General features: G+C 29.6%; 2 pseudogenes; one reads left to right on the top strand and one right to left on the bottom strand.

The window, feature by feature from the left end:
* Positions 1 to 7,647: 7,647 nt before the first annotated feature.
* The window catches only part of LOC126184078 (NADH-ubiquinone oxidoreductase chain 4-like), a 104,501-nt pseudogene continuing 91,182 nt past the window's right edge, over positions 7,648 to 20,966 (bottom strand).
* LOC126184806 (NADH-ubiquinone oxidoreductase chain 4-like) lies at positions 16,911 to 18,133 on the top strand (annotated as a pseudogene).

Here is a 20,966-nt window from a genome sequence, read left to right on the forward strand (position 1 = left end):
AAATTTATAAAATTAAGAAAAAATAAAAGATTCAAATATTTAAAGAAAAAAAAAGAAAAAAACACAAATAGTGAAAAAAAACGCACCCTCGAATGACCACAACAACTTCTCTATTACATATAAATAAAGATTAATATGGAACATGTATACCAATAAATGTATTACATTCTTTCTTATTTAATCTTTCTTTTCACTAATAATAAAGAAAGATTAAATAATATAATAAATATATTTTATACAATTATGTAAATTAATGTAATATGTTATTATTATAAAATTAACTTTATATTAAGTTAACTTAAATATTATTTAATTAAATAATTTAATTATAGAAAATATATATAATTTTATTATTATAATTAATATAATTATTTATATTAATATAATATTTTATAATTAATAATATCAATTATATTTATTATATCCAAATATAATAATATTTAATATTAATTTACATATTATTATATAATATTATACATATTATTATATAATTTATAATATAATAACCTATTTTAAGCTAAAAACATAAGTAGCTATAATCCTAGGTAAATAAAGGTATTAAAATAATCATTTAATAATAATAAAATAACATTATAGGTATTTAAATTTAATGAAATGTAATATATTAATATAAATTATTTATTATATATAATATATACTCAAATTATCCGAACCGAGATAAATAAATTAGAAATAACCAAAATGATACATAAACAAATTTTAAAAAAAAGTTTTAAATTATATATAAAATATAAATGAAGTGCCTGATTAAAGGGTTACCTTGATAGGGTAAATCAAGTAAATAAAAATTACCTTCATTAAAAATTACATAAGACAGAATTAAACTACCTCCTTTAGTATCAAAAACTAACGTGCATCATACACCTTAATGTAAAAAGGTAAGCTAAACAAGCTAATGGGTTCATATCCCATTTATAGAGGTATCTATCCTCTCCTATTTAATGACCAGCAACTCTACAAAACATCTCTTCCTATCAACATTAATGATAGGAACGATCCTGTCCATTTCATCAAACTCCTGATTTGGAGTTTGAATAGGACTTGAGATCAATTAATGAATCATCAATTAAATATTTTATTGTCCATGCAATAGCATCAACAATACTATTATTTTCAATTTTGCTGATTCAAATAAAATATCCAATAGGATGAGAAACAGAATTTATTCCATCAATAATAATCAGATCTAGATTATTATTAAAGATCGAGGCTGCACCCTTTCATTTCTGATTTCCAGAAGTAATAGGAGCTTCAAGATGAAATATCTGTTTAACACTAATAACATGACAAAAATTTGCCCCAGTAATGGTGTTATCTTACTGTATACAACTATGAACTTTCGTTTGAACAATTATCATTCTAAGAAATATTATTGGGGCAATAGGTGGTTTAAATCAAACGTCTCTACGACAACTTCTAGCATATTCCTCAATTAGACATTTAGGGTGAATAATTAGATCTCTAACAGTTAGAGAAAACATCTGAGAATTGTACTTTATTATTTACTCACCTTTAAGATTAATTATGGTCTTATTATTTAAGCAAATAAATCTATTTTTTATAAACCAAATTTATTCAGCCAGAAATATAAAAACTGAAATTAAATTTATAATATTTTTATCACTTCTATCCCTAGGTGGTTTGCCACCATTCCTTGGATTTCTACCAAAATGAATTGTAATACAATCAGTAATAGAAAATAACATAACAACTATTATAACCATTATGGTTGTATTAACTACAATTACACTTTAGTATTATATATGTATTAGATTCTCAGCCCTAATTATATCATACACAGAAAATTCATGATCTATAAAAATAAAGTCTCAAACATCAAGAATTATTCTCCCTATAACAGTAATAATTTCAACAATAGGATTAATCTCAACATCAACCTTAATCTCATTATACTAAGGACTTAAGTTAACTAAACTAATAACCTTCAAAGTTATAATTAAAAGAATAATCTTTTAGGCCTCAGTAAAATTTCACACCTCTAGAATTGCAGTCTAGAATCATAATTGAATATAAGGCCTTAAAAATGGTAAGAGAGAAACATCTCATAAGTAGATTTACAGTCTACCACCCTAAATTCAGCCATCTTACCGCAAAAATGATTATTCTCAACAAACGATAAGGATATTGGTACTTTATACTTCTTATTTGGAGCGTGAGCAGGGATAGTAGGAACATCAATAAGAATACTTATTCGTGCTGAACTCGGCCAGCCAGGATCTCTAATTGGAGATGACCAAATTTATAATGTTATTATTACAGCACACGCAATCATAGGAGGTTAGAGGATTAACTATAAATAATACATGATTAAAAATCCAATTTACAATTATATTTATTGGGGTAAACTTAACATTCTTCCCTCAACATTTCCTAGGACTAGCAGGAATACCACGACGATATTCAGATTATCCAGATGCATATACATCGTGAAATGTAGTGTCAAGAATTGGATCTACAATTTCTATTGTAGGAATTATTATATTTATTGTAATTATATGAGAAAGAATGGTTACAAACCGAGCAATCATATTTAGAGCTAATATAAGAAGATCAACAGAATGACTACAAAATAACCCACCTGCAGAACACAGCTACTCAGAATTACCATTAATTTCTAGATTCTAATATGGCAGATTAGTGCAGTAGATTTAAGCTCTACAAATAAAGGTTTGACCTTTTATTAGAAAATTCATTAATGGCAACATGATCAAATTTATCCCTACAAGATGGAGCTTCCCCATTAATGGAGCAACTATCATTCTTTCATGATCATACTATAGTCGTATTATTATTAATTACAGTAATTGTAGGTTATGCTCTAAGTTATATATTATTTATTGCCTATACAAACCGAAACATACTTCACGGACATTTAATTGAAACAATCTGAACAGCACTACCAGCAATTACACTAATTTTTATTGCACTCCCATCATTACGACTGTTATATTTACTTGATGATTCAGTAGATGCAATAATCACAATTAAAACAATTGGACGACAATGATACTGAAGATATGAATATTCAGATTTTATAGACATAGAATTTGACACTTATATAAGACCAGAACAAGACCTAGAAAATGACGGATTTCGATTCCTAGATGTAGATAACCGAACAATTCTACCAATAAATACGGAAGTACGAGTATTAACAAGAGCATCAGACGTTCTACACTCATGAGCAGTACCTGCATTAGGGGTTAAAATTGACACAATGCCAGGTCGACTAAACCAAGGAACATTTACAATAAACCGACCTGGACTGTTCTTTGGACAATGTTCAGAAATTTGTGGAGCAAAACATAGATTCATACCAATTGTAATTGAAACAACTTCAGTAAACTTATTTATCAAGTGATTATCTAAGATAATCTAAGGAGTTAGTTAAAATATATAACATTAGAGTGTCAATCTAAAATAACTAAACAATTAGTACACCTTGTAAAACATCAGATGACTGAAAGTAAGTAATGGTCTCTTAAACCAAAAAATAGTAAATTAACGACTACTTCTGATGGGGAAATTTAACCCAAATCCCTCAAATATCCCCTCTCATATGATTCTCCCTATTCATTATATTTTCGGCTACATTAATTTTATTTAATCAAATAAACTTTTTCTCATTTGAACCAAATCTTATTAAAAGAGCAGAAAAAAGAACAATTGATATAAAAAACTTAAATTGAAAATGATAACAAATTTATTCTCAACATTTGATCCATCAACTAATATCTTCAATTTATCATTAAATTGAACTAGAACATTCTTAGGATTATTATTAATCCCATCAATGTTTTGACTTACACCATCACGAATTAATATTATTTGAAATAAACTAAACCTAACCTTACACAATGAATTTAAAACATTACTAGGACCAAAATCATTTAATGGAACAACATTCATCTTCATTTCAATCTTTATTATAATACTATTTAATAATTTCATAGGATTATTCCCTTCCATCTTTACTAGAACAAGACATTTAGCATTAACATTTGCAATCGCTCTACTTATATGATTAAGATTTATGTTATTTGGATGAATTAATCATACCAATCATATATTCACACACCTTGTTCCTCAAGGAACACCGCCTGCATTAATATCAATAATAGTATTAATTGAAACAATTAGAAATGTCATTCGACCGGGTACATTAGCAGTACGACTAGCAGCAAATATGATTGCAGGACACTTACTATTAACATTACTAGGAAATACAGGACCATCTATAGCAATAAACTTAATCTCACTATTAATAATTGGACAAATAGTTCTATTAATTCTACAATCAGCAGTAGCAATAATTCAAGCTTATGTTTTCTCAATTTTAAGAACTTTATATTCTAGAGAAGTATACTAAACCTATGTTAACAACTCATTCAAATCACCCATTCCACTTAGTAGATTATAGACCTTGACCATTAACAGGAGCAATTGGAGCAATAGTTTTAGTATCAGGATTAGCAAAATGATTTTACCTATTTAACATTAACTTATTTATAATTGGATTTGGAATTACCTTACTAACTATAATCAAATGATGACGAGATGTAGTACGAGAAGGAACATACCAAGGACTACTTGCGGGATTTGAATCAATTGGATTACGATGAGGAATAATTTTATTTATTGCATCAGAAGTACTATTCTTTGTTTCATTTTTCTGACCAATTTTTAGAAGAAGACTAGCATCTACTATTGAACTAGGGATATTATGACCCTCAACAGGAATTCACCCTTTTAATCCTATACAAATTCCATTACTTAATACAGCTATTCTTTTAGCATCAGGAGTAACAGTAACATGAGCACATCATAATTTAATAGAATCTAACCATACTCAAGCATTACAAGGACTATTCTTCACAGTATTATTAGGACTATACTTCACTATACTTCAAGCATATGAGTATTGAGAAGCACCCTTCACCATTGCAGATGCAGTTTATGGATCAACATTCTTTGTTGCAACAGGATTCCATGGGCTACATGTAATTATTGGAACAATCTTCTTATCAACATGTCTACTTCGACATTCAATAAATCAATTCTCACCAAGACACCACTTTGGATTTGAAGCAGCAGCATGATACTGACACTTTGTAGACGTAGTGTGATTACTCTTATACATCTCTATTTATTGATGAGGTAGATAATTGTTTTTCTAGTATAGATAGTACATTTGACTTCCAATCAAAAAGCTTGATATTAATGAAGAAAAACAATCCTAATTCTATCTACAAGAATTTTATTAGATTTAGTATCTCAATAATTGTTATAATCCTTGCAACAACATTATCAAAAAAACTAATTAATGACCGAGAAAAAAAGCTAACCATTTGAGTGTGGATTTGACCCAAAAAGATCAGCACGAATACCCTTCTCACTTCGATTCTTCTTAATTGCAATGATTTTCTTAATTTTTGATGTAGAAATCGCACTAATCCTCCCAATTGTAATTATTTTTAAAACTTCAGACATTATAATCTGAACAATATCAACAATATTTTTTATTATAGTATTACTAGGAGGACTATATCATGAATGAAATCAAGGAGCCTTACAATGAGCAGAATATAGGGTTGTAGTTAACTATAACATTTGGGTTGCATTCAGAAAGTATTGATATAATCAATCAACCTTAAATAGAATAAGAAGCGAAATATTGCAGTCAGTTTCGACCTGGAAGGTTGGTAAATAAAATACCCTTATTCTTATTAATTGAAGCCAAAAAGAGGCGTATTACTGTTAATAATATAATTGAACTATAAAGTTCCAATTAAGGAATTGTAAAGCCAATATGAAAGTTGCCAACTTTTTATATTAGCGGTTAAATTCCGTTAACATTTCTAAAATTTATATAGTTTAAATAAAACATTACATTTTCACTGTAAAAATAATATATGTATATTTATAAATACCTAAAAGTAAAAATACTTCCTGAACATCTTCAGTGTCACGCTCTAATCATAAGCTATTTAAGTAAACGAAATATAATATCACCAAAATAAACATTCAAAAAATAAAAGTTAAAAGATAAATCTTAAAATTAGAATCATATCAACCTTGTATATAACCAATTAAATAAATAAACAGTCTATATAAACCTTGACCACCAAATAATTCACCCCAACCATAATCAAATGATTTAGATGAATAATAACCCAATTTTAAAGGAATATATCTAATAAACTTGGTTGAAAGAAAAGGTATAAACCACATAGAACCAGCAAATCTGACAAAAGAAAGTATACTTAAAGAAAATAAATTTTGAGAAAAATCAAAATTAGAAATAAGATAACCCAAATAAGCACCCAAAACAACGACAGTAATAGTTAAAAACTTTAAATAATAAGGCAAAGCAAGCACATGAGGAATAGGAAAAATTAATCAAGACAAAAGACTGCCACCAAAAACAGCAACAAATAATAAACCTATTATACCAAACGAAATATAATAACCCTTATCATCAAAAGAAAATCTAGAATAAAAATTATTATCACCAAATATTGAATAATAAAAAAGACGAAAAGAATAAGAAGCAGTTAAGCCAGTAGAAAAGAAATAAAGAAAAAAATTAAACAATTAATCCATCTTAAACAAACCATTTCAAGAATTAAATCCTTTGAATAAAAACCTGCTAAAAATGGTATACCACACAAAGACAAACTAGAAACATTAAAACAATCTGAAGTTAAAGGCATAAAATTAACAATAGAACCTATAAAACGAATGTCCTGAGAATCCTTTAATTTGTGAATTATTGAACCTGCACACATAAACAATAAAGCCTTAAATAAAGCATGAGCTAATAAATGAAAAAATGCAAGTTTTGGGTAACCCATAGCCAAAATTCTTATTATTAATCCAAGTTGTCTTAAAGTAGAAAGAGCAATAATTTTCTTCTAATCAAATTCAAAATTCGCCCCCAAACCAGCCATAAATATAGTTATACAACCAATTAAAAGCAAAAATCAACCACAATTATAAGTATCTAATACTGGTCTGAAACGAATAAATAAATAATCCCCAGCAGTAACAAGAGTAGAAGAATGGACCAAAGCAGAAACAGGAGTAGGAGCAGCCATAGCAGCAGGAAGCCAAAAGAAAAAGGAATTTGAGCTCTTTTAGTTATAGCTGCTAAAACAATTAATATAGTAATAAGCTTTATTTCAAAAGAATTAGAAATAAAATCATAATAATAAATATAATTTCAACCACCAAAATTTAATATTCAAGCAATAGAAATTAAAATAGCAACATCACCAATACGATTAGAAAGTGCAGTTAATATACCTGCACTATGATATTTTACATTTTGGTAGTAAATAACTAAACAATAAGAAACTAAACCTAAACCATCCCATCCTAATAAAATTCTAATCAAATTAGGACTAATAATTAAAACACCTATAGAAAGAATATATATTAAAACAATAATAATAAAACGATTTATATTTTTTCTCCAGATATATAATCCTCTCTATAATAAATAACCAAAGAAGAAATATACATAACAAAAGACATAAAAATAAGAGACATTCAATCCAAAATTAAAGTCATAACAACCATAGAACCATTTAAATTAAAAAGTTCTCATTCAACAAAAACTCTATAATCAATTATTAAATAATAAATACCCAAAATAAAAATTATAGTTCTAGAAAAAAATAAAGAAAAAAAAACTCAAAGAACAAATAGAAAACAAATTCACGGCCTAAGATGAAAAAATTCATATAATTGATTCCACAAAACAACATTTTTTAATTAAAATACTTAAGCAACCTAAATAAAAAATACTCCTCCTTTAAACAAAGAATATTTAAAGGCAATCAATGTAAAAGTAAAAGATGATATTCACGAAAATAACCAAGAGAACAAGTATAAACACCAGAATAATAATTACCATGCTGAGATTAAGAATACATGTATAAAGTATAAACAGCTCTAAAAAAAGACAAAAAAATTAAAGCAAAACATCTAAAAGAAGATCAAGACATAATTCTATTTAATAATCTAAGTTCACCTAGCAAATTTAAAGAAGGAGGAGCAGCTATATTAGAAGATCTCAAAAGGAATCATCAATAAGCCATTCTTGGTATTAAATTAATCATACCCTTGTTAATTAATAATCTTCGTCTACCTAAACGCTCATAAATAATATTAGACAAACAAAATAAACCAGAAGAACACAAACCATGACCAACCATTAAAGAAAGAGAACCCATACAACCCCATCAATTTATAGTCATCAATCCTCCAATAACCATTCTTATATGGGCAACAGAAGAATATGCAATTAAAGACTTTAAATCAACCTGACGAAAACAAATAAATCTAACAATAACACCACCAGATAAGCCTAAAGACAATCAAAACTAATTCAACATTAAACCCAAATAAGAAATAACCTTCATAACACGAAAAATACCATAACCACCTAACTTTAATAAAACACCAGCAAGAATCATTCTACCTGAAATAGGGGCCTCAACATGAGCCTTAGGAAGCCATAAATGAACCAAAAATATTGGCATCTTAACTAAAAAAGCAAGAATTATAAACAAATAAAAGATTAAGTAATAAGAACCAAAATCAACCAATAAAGGAAAATATAAAGTATTAGAAAAATCATAAACCCTAAATAAAACTAATAATAAAGGCAATCTAGCAACCAGAGTATAAAAAATTAAATAAACACCAGACTGTAAACGTTTAGGTTGATAACCTCAACCTAAAATCAAAAATAAAGTAGGAACTAATCTAGCCTCAAAAAAAAAAAAAATAAAAAGAAAGAAGACTCAATCTAGCAAAAGAACAATAAAGCATAATCATTAAAATTAAGACTATAAAGACAAAAAAATTAGAATGATAAGAACTTAAATAAACTAAACCTCTAGCAGTAATTATTAAAGAACAAATTCAAAAACTAAGCAAAATCAAACTAAAAAAAAATAATCAATACCAAAATAATATCTAATCATATTCAAATCTGCATATGAATAAACACAAATCATAAAAACTAAACTAGACATAAACATTAAAGAATGAACCAACCATCAACAATTATTAACCAAACAAAGAGGGATCAAAAAATAGTTATAAATAAATACTGTAACATAAAGATAAACCAAAAGGATTAAAAAAATCATTCCCATGAGAACGAATTATTGAAACTAAAATAGAAAGACTTAAAGCACCTTCACAAACAGAAAAAAACCATAAAAATCTCAGAAAACAATAATCGTAATCTAACTCAATAAGGAAAACAATAATTAATATAAATAAAGAAAGAACAATATATTCTAATCTCATAAGAACCACTAATAAATGCTTACGTTTAGAGGGAAAAACATGAACACCAACAAAATAAATCAATAAAGAAGTAAAGACAGAGAATATAAACATTAGTTTTAATAGTTTAAAAAAACACCGGTCTTGTAAACCGGAAATAAGTTCAGCCTCCACTTTTAAAACTTCAGAGGTGAAAAAGCTTTCCATCATCGGTCCCCAGAACCGATATTTTTAATAAACTAACCCCTGAAATGATCAAAATAATAATTATATCATTATCAAACGTAATAAATATTAATTTTATTAAATTAAGACACCCAATATCAATAATGCTTTTCATTATCCTACAAACCTTTTTAGTCGGGCTAATAACAGGAACAATAATGGAAAGATATTGATTATCATATACACTCCTGGAAATGGAAAAAAGAACACATTGACACCGGTGTGTCAGACCCACCATACTTGCTCCGGACACTGCGAGAGGGCTGTACAAGCAATGATCACACGCACGGCACAGCGGACACACCAGGAACCGCGGTGTTGGCCGTCGAATGGCGCTAGTTGCGCAGCATTTGTGCACCGCCGCCGTCAGTGTCTGCCAGTTTGCCGTGGCATACGGAGCTCCATCGCAGTCTTTAACACTGGTAGCATGCCGCGACAGCGTGGACGTGAACCGTATGTGCAGTTGACGGACTTTGAGCGAGAGCGTATAGTGGGCATGCGGGAGGCCGTGTGGACGTACCGCCGAAATGCTCAATACGTGGGGCGTGAGGTCTCCACAGTACATCGATGTTGTCGCCAGTGGTCGGCGGAAGGTGCACGTGCCCGTCGACCTGGGACCGGACCGCAGCGACGCACGGATGCACACCAAGACTGTAGGATCCTACGCAGTGCCGTAGGGGACCGCACCACCACTTCCCAGCAAATAAGGGACACTGTTGCTCCTGGGGTATCGGCGAGGACCATTCGCAACCGTCTCCATGAAGCTGGGTTACGGTCCCACACACCGTTAGGCCGTCTTCCGCTCACGCCCCCATATCGTGCAGCCCGCCTCCAGTGGTGTCGTGACAGGCGTGAATGGAGGGACCAATGGAGACGTGTCGCCTTCAGCGATGAGAGTCGCTTCTGCCTTGGTGCCAATGATGGTCGTATGCGTGTTTGGCGCCGTGCAGGTGAGCGCCACAATCAGGACTGCATACGACCGAGGCAGACAGGGCCAACACCCGGCATCATGGTGTGGGGAGCGATCTCCTACACTGGCCATACACCACTGGTGATCGTCGAGGGGACACTGAATAGTGCACGGTACATCCAAACCGTCATCGAGCCCATCGTTCTACCATTCCTAGACCGGCAAGGGAACTTGCTGTTCCAACAGGACAATGCACGTCCGCATGCATCCCGTGCCACCCAACGTGCTCTAGAAGGTGTAAGTCAACTACCCTGGCCAGCAAGATCTCCGGATCTGTCTCCCATTGAGCATGTTTGGGACTGGATGAAGCGTCGTCTCACGCGGTCTGCACGTCCAGCACGAATGCTGGTCCAACTGAGGCGCCAGGTGGAAATGGCATGGCAAGCCGTTCCACAGGACTACATCCAGCATCACTACGATCGTCTCCATGGGAGAATAGCACCCTGCATTGGTGGATATACACTGTACTAGTGCCGACATTGTGCATGCTCTGTTGCCTGTGTCTATGTGCCTGTGGTTCTGTCAGTGTGATCATGTGATGTATCTGACCCCAGGAATGTGTCAATAAAGTTTCCCCTTCCTGGGACAATGAATTCACGGTGTTCTTATTTCAATTTCCAGGAGTGTATTTTATTTTTAACGTTTCTTGGTGGTATATTAGTTCTATTTATTTATATTACGAGAATTGCATCAAACGAAATATTCCAACCTAAATCAATTACGACAATTATTATCTTAACAATATGAGTATTTATTATATCAATATTAATTATTCTAGATATAACAATACTTATAGACTTTTTCAAAAATACTGAAACTATAAATATTGATAATTCAATCAATTATCAAGAAATAACAATATCTTTAGAAAAACTATATAATAGACCAACATTTATTATTACAACAATAATAATAATTTATTTATGTTTGGCACTATTAGCAGATGTTAAAATCACCAATATTAACCAGGGGCCTATTCGTAAAATAAGATAATTTACTAAGGAATAAACCCTTATGATTAAGACATCCTTTAATTAAAATCATTAATAACTCTTTAGTTGATTTGCCTGCACCAACAAATATTTCATTTTGAAGAAATTTTGGGTCCCTACTAGGGTTATGTTTGGTAATTCAAATTGTAACCGGACTATTTTTAGCTATGCATTATACATCAAATATTGAAATAGCATGTAGTAGTGTAGTTCACATCATCCGAGATATAAATAATGGTTGAATTATTCGAACCTTACACGCAAATTGAGCTTCTTTATTTTTTATTTGTATTTATTTACATGTACGACGAGGAATTTACTACGGATCTTACATATACATGCTCACCTGAATAATTGGTACAGTAATTCTATTCTTAGTTATAGCAACCACATTTATAGGATATTTTACCTTGAGGTCAAATATCATTCTGAGGTTCGACAGTAATTACTAATTTATTATCAGCAATTCCATATTTAGGGACAGATTTAGTTCAATGAGTATGAGGAGGGTTTGCCATTGATAATGCAACATTAAATCGATTCTTTACATTCTATTTTGTACTACCGTTTATTATTGTTGCCATGGCAGCAATTCATTTATTTTTCCTTCACCAAACAGGGTCTAATAACCCATTAGGCCTAAATCGAGATATTGAAAAAATCCCATTTCACCCATACTTTACTTTCAAGGACTCTATTACATTTCTATTAATAACATCATTATTAATTATATTGTGCTTGATTAATCCTTACCTTCTAGGGGATCCAGATAATTTTTTGCCTGCTAACCCATTAGTAACTCCAGTCCATATTCAACCAGAATGATATTTCTTATTTGCATATGCAATTCTACGATCAATCCCTAATAAACTGGGAGGTGTTATTGCATTATTCTTATCAATTAGAATCTTAATAATTTTAGCATTTTATAATAAAACACCATTTCGAGGTATTCAATTCTATCCTATTAATCAGATTTTATTCTGAATTATAGTAGTTGTTGTATGCTTATTAACATGAATTGGTAAACGACCTGTTGAAGAACCTTACATCATAACAGGACAAATCTTAACAATTATCTACTTTACATACTTCTTAATTAATGTACATATTGCAAACGCATGAGATAAACTAATTAAGGAATAATAAGTTAATTAGCTTAGGAAAAGCATATGTTTTGAAAACATAAAACTAGAAGTTTAACTCTTCTATTAACTTTTCTTAAAAAATTTCACTAAATAAATGAAATAAATAATATCTTTAAACCGACAAAGAAAATAAAAAAATTTAAAGATAAAGGCAAAAAACTTTTTCAAGCTAAGTACATTAACTTATCATAACGAAAACGTGGTAATGTCCCCCAAACTCAAATAAACCCAAAGGACATAACAGCAAGCTTAATAAAAAATATAAAAGAATAAAAATCACCACCTAAAAAAATTAAAGCTAATAATTTTCATATAAAAACAATTCTTGTATACTCAGCTAAAAAAATTAAAGTAAAACCGCCTGCACCATATTCAATATTAAACCCTGAAACTAACTCAGATTCACCTTTGGCAAAGTCAAAAGGAGTACGGTTTGTTTCAGCTAAACAAGAAGCGAAACAAGCTAAAGCCAAAGGAAAAGAAATAATAATAAATCAACAATAAAGCTGATAATTTATAAAATCAAACATGTTAAAACTACCAATTAAAATAATTAAAGATAATAAAATTAAAGCCAAACTAACTTCATATGAAATTGTTTGTGCAACAGAACGAAGAGAACCTAGTAAAGAATAATTTGAATTAGAAGACCAACCAGCAATTATAACAGTATAAACACCTAAACTAGTACAACATAAAAAAAACAAAAATCCATAAGAAAAAGAACACATATATGTTCAGTAAGGGAAAATTACTCAAACAGCCAAGGAAATTATTAAATTAAAAACAGGAGAAAAATAATAAAGTAAATAATTAGATATAATAGGAATTGGCTGCTCCTTACAAATTAACTTAATAGCATCACTAAAGGGTTGAGGAATTCCTACAAAACCTACTTTATTTGGGCCCTTTCGAATTTGGATGTAACCTCAAACCTTACGCTCTAATAAAGTTAAAAAAGCAACACTAATTAAAACACAAATAACTAATAAAAGAAAATTCAAAATAAACATAAATAAATCATAAAGTATCAATACAATTTGTAGAAAAAATCAACATAAATGAATTCTAAATTCAACACATTAATCTGTCAAAATAGTAATTTAATTAATATTAATCAATAAAATAAAAAATATTTCGACCATATGGTCCTTTCGTACTAATATGAATCAATAATCTTAGGATAGAAACCGACCTGGCTCACGCCGGTCTGAACTCAGATCATGTAAGAATTTAAAAGTCGAACAGACCTAATTACTGGGCTATTGCACCCAAAATTTTTCATAATCCAACATCGAGGTCGCAATCTGCTTTGTCGATATGAGCTCTCAAAAACAATTACTCTGTTATCCCTAAGGTAACTTAATCTAATGATCATAAATTATGTATCAAAACATCAAACATAAATAAATGATATAATAATGAATAGTTTATTCATTCTTCATGTCTCCCCAACAAAACATCATCATTAAATATAGAAAGACAAACAAAAAACTATATAAAAATAAAATGTTAAGCTCTATAGGGTCTTCTCATCCTAATGATTATGCTACCTTTGCACGGTCAAAATACCGCGGCTCTTTAAAAATCTGCTCAGTGAGCAAGCCAGACCTCAAAGTATTTCAAGAGGACATGTTTTTGATAAACAGGCAGAAATCAATTTTGCCTAGTTCCTTATAATAAATTCACAAGGTAAAAATTATATACAAATAAATATACTAATTCTATCATTATTACAAAAATTTTAAAATTAAATAAATAATCTTAATAAGAAACCTAAAATAATTATAAAATCAAAATAAAAAATAATGAACTAAAACGTAATCTTAGAGATAGCTGGTTTAAAGCTTACTATTATCCAGAATGAGATTTTCACTCTGCAGCGGAGTGTGCGCTGATATGAAACTTCCTGGCAGATTAAAACTGTGTGCCCGACCGAGACTCGAACTCGGGACCTTTGCCTTTCGCGGGCAAGCGCTCTACCATCTGAGCTACCGAAGCACGACTCACGCCCGGTACTCACAGCTTTACTTCTGCCAGTACCTCGTCTCCTACCTTCCAAACTTTACAGAAGCTCTCCTGCGAACCTTGCAGAACTAGCACTCCTGAAAGAGTGGTAGAGCGCTTGCCCGCGAAAGGCAAAGGTCCCGAGTTCGAGTCTCGGTCGGGCACACAGTTTTAATCTGCCAGGAAGTTTCATATCAGCGCATACTCCGCTGCAGAGTGAAAATCTCATTCTGGAAACATCCCCCAGGCTGTGGCTAAGCCATGTCTCCGCAATATCCTTTCTTTCAGGAGTGCTAGTTCTGCAAGTTTCGCAGGAGAGCTTCTGTAAAGTTTGGAAGGTAGGAGACGAGGTACTGGCAGAAGTAAAGCTGTGAGTACCGGGCGTGAGTCGTGCTTCGGTAGCTCAGATGGTAGAGCGCTTGCCCGCAAAAGGCAAAGGTCCCGAGTTCGAGTCTCGGTCGGGCACACAGTTTTAATCTGCCAGGAAGTTTCTTACTATTATATTTTATAAAACATATTATTGGTTATTAACTTCAAAGCTTATGCCTTAAAGAATAAATAAGTTAATATTTATACTTAAAAAATTAAATAAAAACAATTAATTTAAAAAAATTAAATTTTTTCTTAAGAAACTAGATATCTTGGGAAACGATTAACATCTCATTTCTATAAATAATTTAATAATAATTATGATACATTAACTATAAATTACTTATAAATCAACCCAAATCGAGACAAGTAAAGTAAATACTTAAAGTTTGATAAACCCTGATACAAAAGGTACAATAAATAAAATCTACTTTTAAAAATTTAAAATAATATTTCATAAAACAATTACATTACCAATAAAATATAATCAAAAAAATCAATTCTACAAAATATACTAAGACAAAATTCAACAAAATTATTTTTATTAAATAATTAAATAAACAAAACATAAATATAATAAAATAAATAATCAAGATATCCTGATTTGCACAGAAAAATTTTCAGTGTAAATGAAACACTTTACTAATCAGTTATATCTTGAAACTCTTACTAGATACACTTTCCAGTACATCTACTATGTTACGACTTATCTCATCTAAATTGAAGCTAAATTTGAAAAATAAAATAGAATAATCAATAATGAGAGCGACAGGCGATGTGTACACACCTCAGAGCCAATATCAGTTAAATTAAATTACTATCAAATCCACCTTCATTAATAGTATTTCACCATCAAATTCGTTATAAACAAAAATCTATTGTAACCCACCTCCTCTTGACTATAAGCTGCACCTTGACCTGAAATATTTTATAATTATAAATCTTGAGAATTATAACTCTAAAAAGATTCTCTGATAACGGAGATATACAAACAAATAAATTAAGTAGAGTAAATCGTGTATTATCAATCACGGGTTAGGTTCCTCTAAATGGAATGAGATACCGCCAAATTCTTTGGGTTTAAAGGCCTTAACTAATAGTACCCTGGTAAATATAATTAACATTTAAAATAATAGGGTATCTAATCCTAGTTTATTATTTAAATTTCACAGATTCATCAAAAGAGCTATAAATAAGATTTAACATTTCAACTTACAAATTTATATTTTAACCCTAAAAATATAAACAACTGTTTTAACCAATAATATTCACTTGTATCAATCATATAACCGCGGCTGCTGGCACGAAACATGCCGATACTAAATCAATTGCTAAATCCAAAATCACTTGATAATTAAATCAAATTACTGCAAAATAGAACATTTAGTTTAACAAAACTTACATATAATACAAAGAAAAAGGGAATAATATAAGCAAGAATAAAACTTTTATATCGGTTTTGGGGACCGATGATGGAAAGCTTTTTCACCTCTGAAATTTTAAAAGTGGGGGCTGAACTTATTTCCGGTTTACAAGACCGGTGTTTTTTTTTAAACTATTAAAACTGATGTTTATATTCTCTGTCTTTACTTCTTTATTGATTTATTTTGCTGGTGTTTATGTTTTTTCCTCTAAACATAAGCATTTATTAATGGTTCTTTTGAGATTAGAATATATTGTTCTTTCTTTATTTATATTAATTATTGTTTTTCTTATTGAGTTTGATTATGATTATTTTTTTCCTGTTATTTTTTTGGTTTTTTCTGTTTGTGGAGGTGCTTTAAGTCTTTCTATTATAGTTTCAATAATTCGTTCTCATGGGAAAGATTTTTTTAATTCTTTTGGTCTATCTTTATGTTAAAGTATTTATTTATAACTATTTTTTGATCCCTCTTTGTTTGGTTAATAATTGTTGATGGTTGGTTCATTCTTTAATGTTTATGTCTAGTTTTGTTTTTATGATTTGTGTTTATTCAGTTGCAGACTTGAATATGATTGGATATTATTTTGGTATTCATTATTTTTCTTTTAGTTTGATTTTGCTTAGTTTTTGAATTTGTTCTTTAATAATTACTGCTAGAGGTTCAGTTTATTTAAGTTCTTATCATTCTAATTTTTTTGTCTTTATAGTCTTAATTTTAATGATTATGCTTTATTGTTCTTTTGCTAGATTGAGTCTTCTTTCTTTTTATATATTTTTTGAGGATAGATTAGTTCCTACTTTACTTTTGATTTTAGGTTGAGGTTATCAACCTGAACGTTTACAGGCTGGTGTTTATTTAATTTTTTATACTCTGGTTGCTAGATTGCCTTTATTGTTAGTTTTATTTAGGGTTTATGATTTTTCTAATACTTTATATTTTCCTTTATTGGATGATTTTGGTTCTTATTATTTTATATTTTATGTGTTTATAATTCTTGCTTTTTTAGTTAAGATGCCAATATTTTTGGTTCATTTATGGCTTCCTAAGGCTCATGTTGAGGCCCCTATTTCAGGTAGAATGATTCTTGCTGGTGTTTTATTAAAGTTAGGTGGTTATGGTATTTTTCGTGTTATGAAGGTTATTTCTTATTTGGGTTTAAAGTTTAATTATTTTTGATTGTCTTTAGGCTTATCTGGTGGTGTTATTGTTAGATTTATTTGTTTTCGTCAGGTTGATTTAAAGTCTTTAATTGCATATTCTTCTGTTGACCATATAAGAATGGTTATTGGAGGATTGATGACTATAAATTGATGGGGATGTATGGGTTCTCTTTATTTAATGGTTGGTCTTGGTTTGTGTACTTCTGGGTTATTTTGTTTGTCTAATATTAATTATGAGCGTTTAGGTACACAAAGATTATTAATTAACAAGGGTATGATTAATATAATACCAAGAATGGCTTTATGATGATTCCTTTTGAGATCTTCTAATATAGCTGCTCCTCCTTCTTTAAATTTGGTAGGTGAACTTAGATTATTTAATAGAATTATGTCTTGATCTTCTTTTAGGTTTTTTGCTTGAATTTTTTTGTCTTTTTTTAGAGCTGTTTATACTTTATACATGTATTCTTATTCTCAGCATGGTAATTATTAACTGAATTTATTTTCTATTAGTTCTTTGAGTTTTTTTTTCTTTATTTTTTTCTAGAACTATAATTTTTATTTTGGGTATTTATTATTTAATAATTGATTATAGAGTTTTTGTTGAATGAGAACTTTTTAATTTAAATGGTTCTATGGTTTTATGACTTTAATTTTGGATTGAATGTCTCTTATTTTTATGTCTTTTGTTATGTATATTTCTTCTTTGGTTACTTATTATAGAGAGGATTATATATCTGGAGAAAAAAAATATAAATCGTTTTATTATTATTGTTTTAATATTTATTCTTTCTATAGGTTTTTTAATTATTAGTCCTAATTTGATTAGAATTTTATTAGGATGGGATGGTTTAGGTTTAGTTTCTTATTGTTTAGTTATTTACTACCAAAATGTAAAATCTTATAGTGCGGGTATATTAACTGCACTTTCTAATCGTATTGGTGATGTTGCTATTTTAATTTCTATTGCTTGAATATTAAATTTTGGTGGTTGATATTGTATTTATTATTAGGATTTTATTTCTAACTCTTTTGAAATAAAGCTTATTACTATATTAATTGTTTTAGCAGCTATAACTAAAAGAGCTCAAATTCTTTTTTCTTCTTGGCTTCCTGCTGCTATGGCTGCTCCTACTCCTGTTTCTGCTTTGGTCCATTCTTCTACTCTTGTTACTGCTGGGGTTTATTTATTAATTCGTTTCAGACCAATATTAGATACTTATAATTGTGGTTGATTTTTGCTTTTAATTGGTTGTATAACTATATTTATGGCTGGTTTGGGGGCGAATTTTGAATTTGATTTGAAGAAAATTATTGCTCTTTCTACTTTAAGACAACTTGGTTTAATAATAAGAATTTTGGCTATGGGTTACCCAAAACTTGCATTTTTTCATTTATTAGCTCATGCTTTAGTTAAGGCTTTATTGGTTATGTGTGCAGGTTCAATAATTCACAATTTAAAGGATTCTCAGGACATTCGTTTTATAGGTTCTATTGTTAATTTTATGCCTTTAACTTCAGTTTGTTTTAATATTTCTAGTTAGTCTTTGTGTGGTATACCATTTTCAGCAGGTTTTTATTCAAAGGATTTAATCCTTGAAATGGTTTGTTTAAGTTGGATTAATTGTTTAATTTTTTTTCTTTATTTCTTTTCCACTGGCCTAACTGCTTCTTATTCTTTTCGTCTTTTTTGTTATTCAATATCTGGTGATAATAATTTTTATTCTAGATTTTCTTTTGATGATAAGGGTTATTATATTTCGTTTGGTATAATTGGTTTATTATTTGTTGCTGTTTTTGGTGGCAGTCTTTTGTCTTGATTAATTTTTCCTATTCCTCATGTGATTGCTTTGCCTTATTATTTAAAGTTTTTAACTATTACTGTGGTTGTTTTGGGTGCTAATTTGGGTTATCTTATTTCTAATTTTGATTTTTCTCAAAATTTATTTTCTTTAAGTATACTTTCTTTTGTCAGATTTGCTGGTTCTATGTGGTTTATACCTTTTCTTTCAACCAAGTTTATTAGATATATTCCTTTAAAATTGGGTTATTATTCATCTAAATCATTTGATTATGGTTGGGGTGAATTATTTGGTGGTCAAGGTTTATATAGTCTGTTTATTTATTTAATTGATATGATTCTAATTTTAAGATTTATCTTTTAACTTTTATTGTTTGAATGTTTATTTTGGTGATATTATATTTCGTTTACTTAAATAGCTTATGATTAGAGCGTGACACTGAAGATGTTAAGGAAGTATTTTTACTTTTAGGTATTTATAAATATACATATATTATTTTTACAGTGAAAATGTAATGTTTTATTTAAACTATATAAATTTTAGAAATGTTAACGGAATTTAACCGCTAATATAAAAAGTTAGCAGCTTTCATATTGGCTTTACATTTCCTTAATTGGAACTTTATAGTTCAATTATATTATTAACAGTAATATGCCTCTTTTTGGCTTCAATTAATAAGAATAAGGGTATTTTATTTACCAACCTTCCAGGTCGAAACTGGCTGCAATATTTCGCTTCTTATTCTATTTAAGGTTGATTGATTATATCAATACTTTTTGAATGCAACCCAAATATTATAGTTAACTACAAACCTTTATTCTGCTCATTGTAAAGCTCCTTGATTTCATTCATGATATAGTCCTCCTAGTAATACTATAATAAAAAATATTGTTGATATTGTTCGGATTATAATGTCTGGAGTTTTAAAAATAATTACAATTGGGAGGATTAGTGCGATTTCTACATCAAAAATTAAGAAAATTACTGCAATTAAGGAGAATCGAAGTGCGAAGGGTATTCGTGTTGATCTTTTTGGGTCAAATCCACACTCAAATGGTGAGCTTTTTTTCTCGGTCATTAATTAATTTTTTTGATAATGTTGTTGCAAGGATTATAACAATTATTGGGATAATAAAACTAATAAAAATTCTTGTATATAGAATTAGGATTGTTTTTCTTCATTAATATCAAGCTTTTTGATTGGAAGTCAAATGTACTATTTATACTAGAAATACTGTGAAGAATATTCCTTGTAATGCTTGAGTATGGTTAGATTCTATTAAACTGTGATGTGCTCATGTTACTGTTACTCCTGATGCTAAAAGAATAGCTGTATTAAGTAATGGAATTTGTATAGGATTAAAAGGTTGAATTCCTATTGGGGGTCATAATATCCCTAGTTCAATAGTAGGTGCTAGTCTTCTTCTAAAAAATGCTCAGAAAAATGAAACAAAGAATAGTACTTCTGATGCAATAAATAAAATTATTCCTCATCGTAATCCAATTGATACAAATCCCGTATGT

Source organism: Schistocerca cancellata, chromosome 4 (genome assembly GCF_023864275.1).
Source record: "Schistocerca cancellata isolate TAMUIC-IGC-003103 chromosome 4, iqSchCanc2.1, whole genome shotgun sequence".
Classification (NCBI taxonomy): domain Eukaryota; kingdom Metazoa; phylum Arthropoda; class Insecta; order Orthoptera; family Acrididae; genus Schistocerca; species Schistocerca cancellata.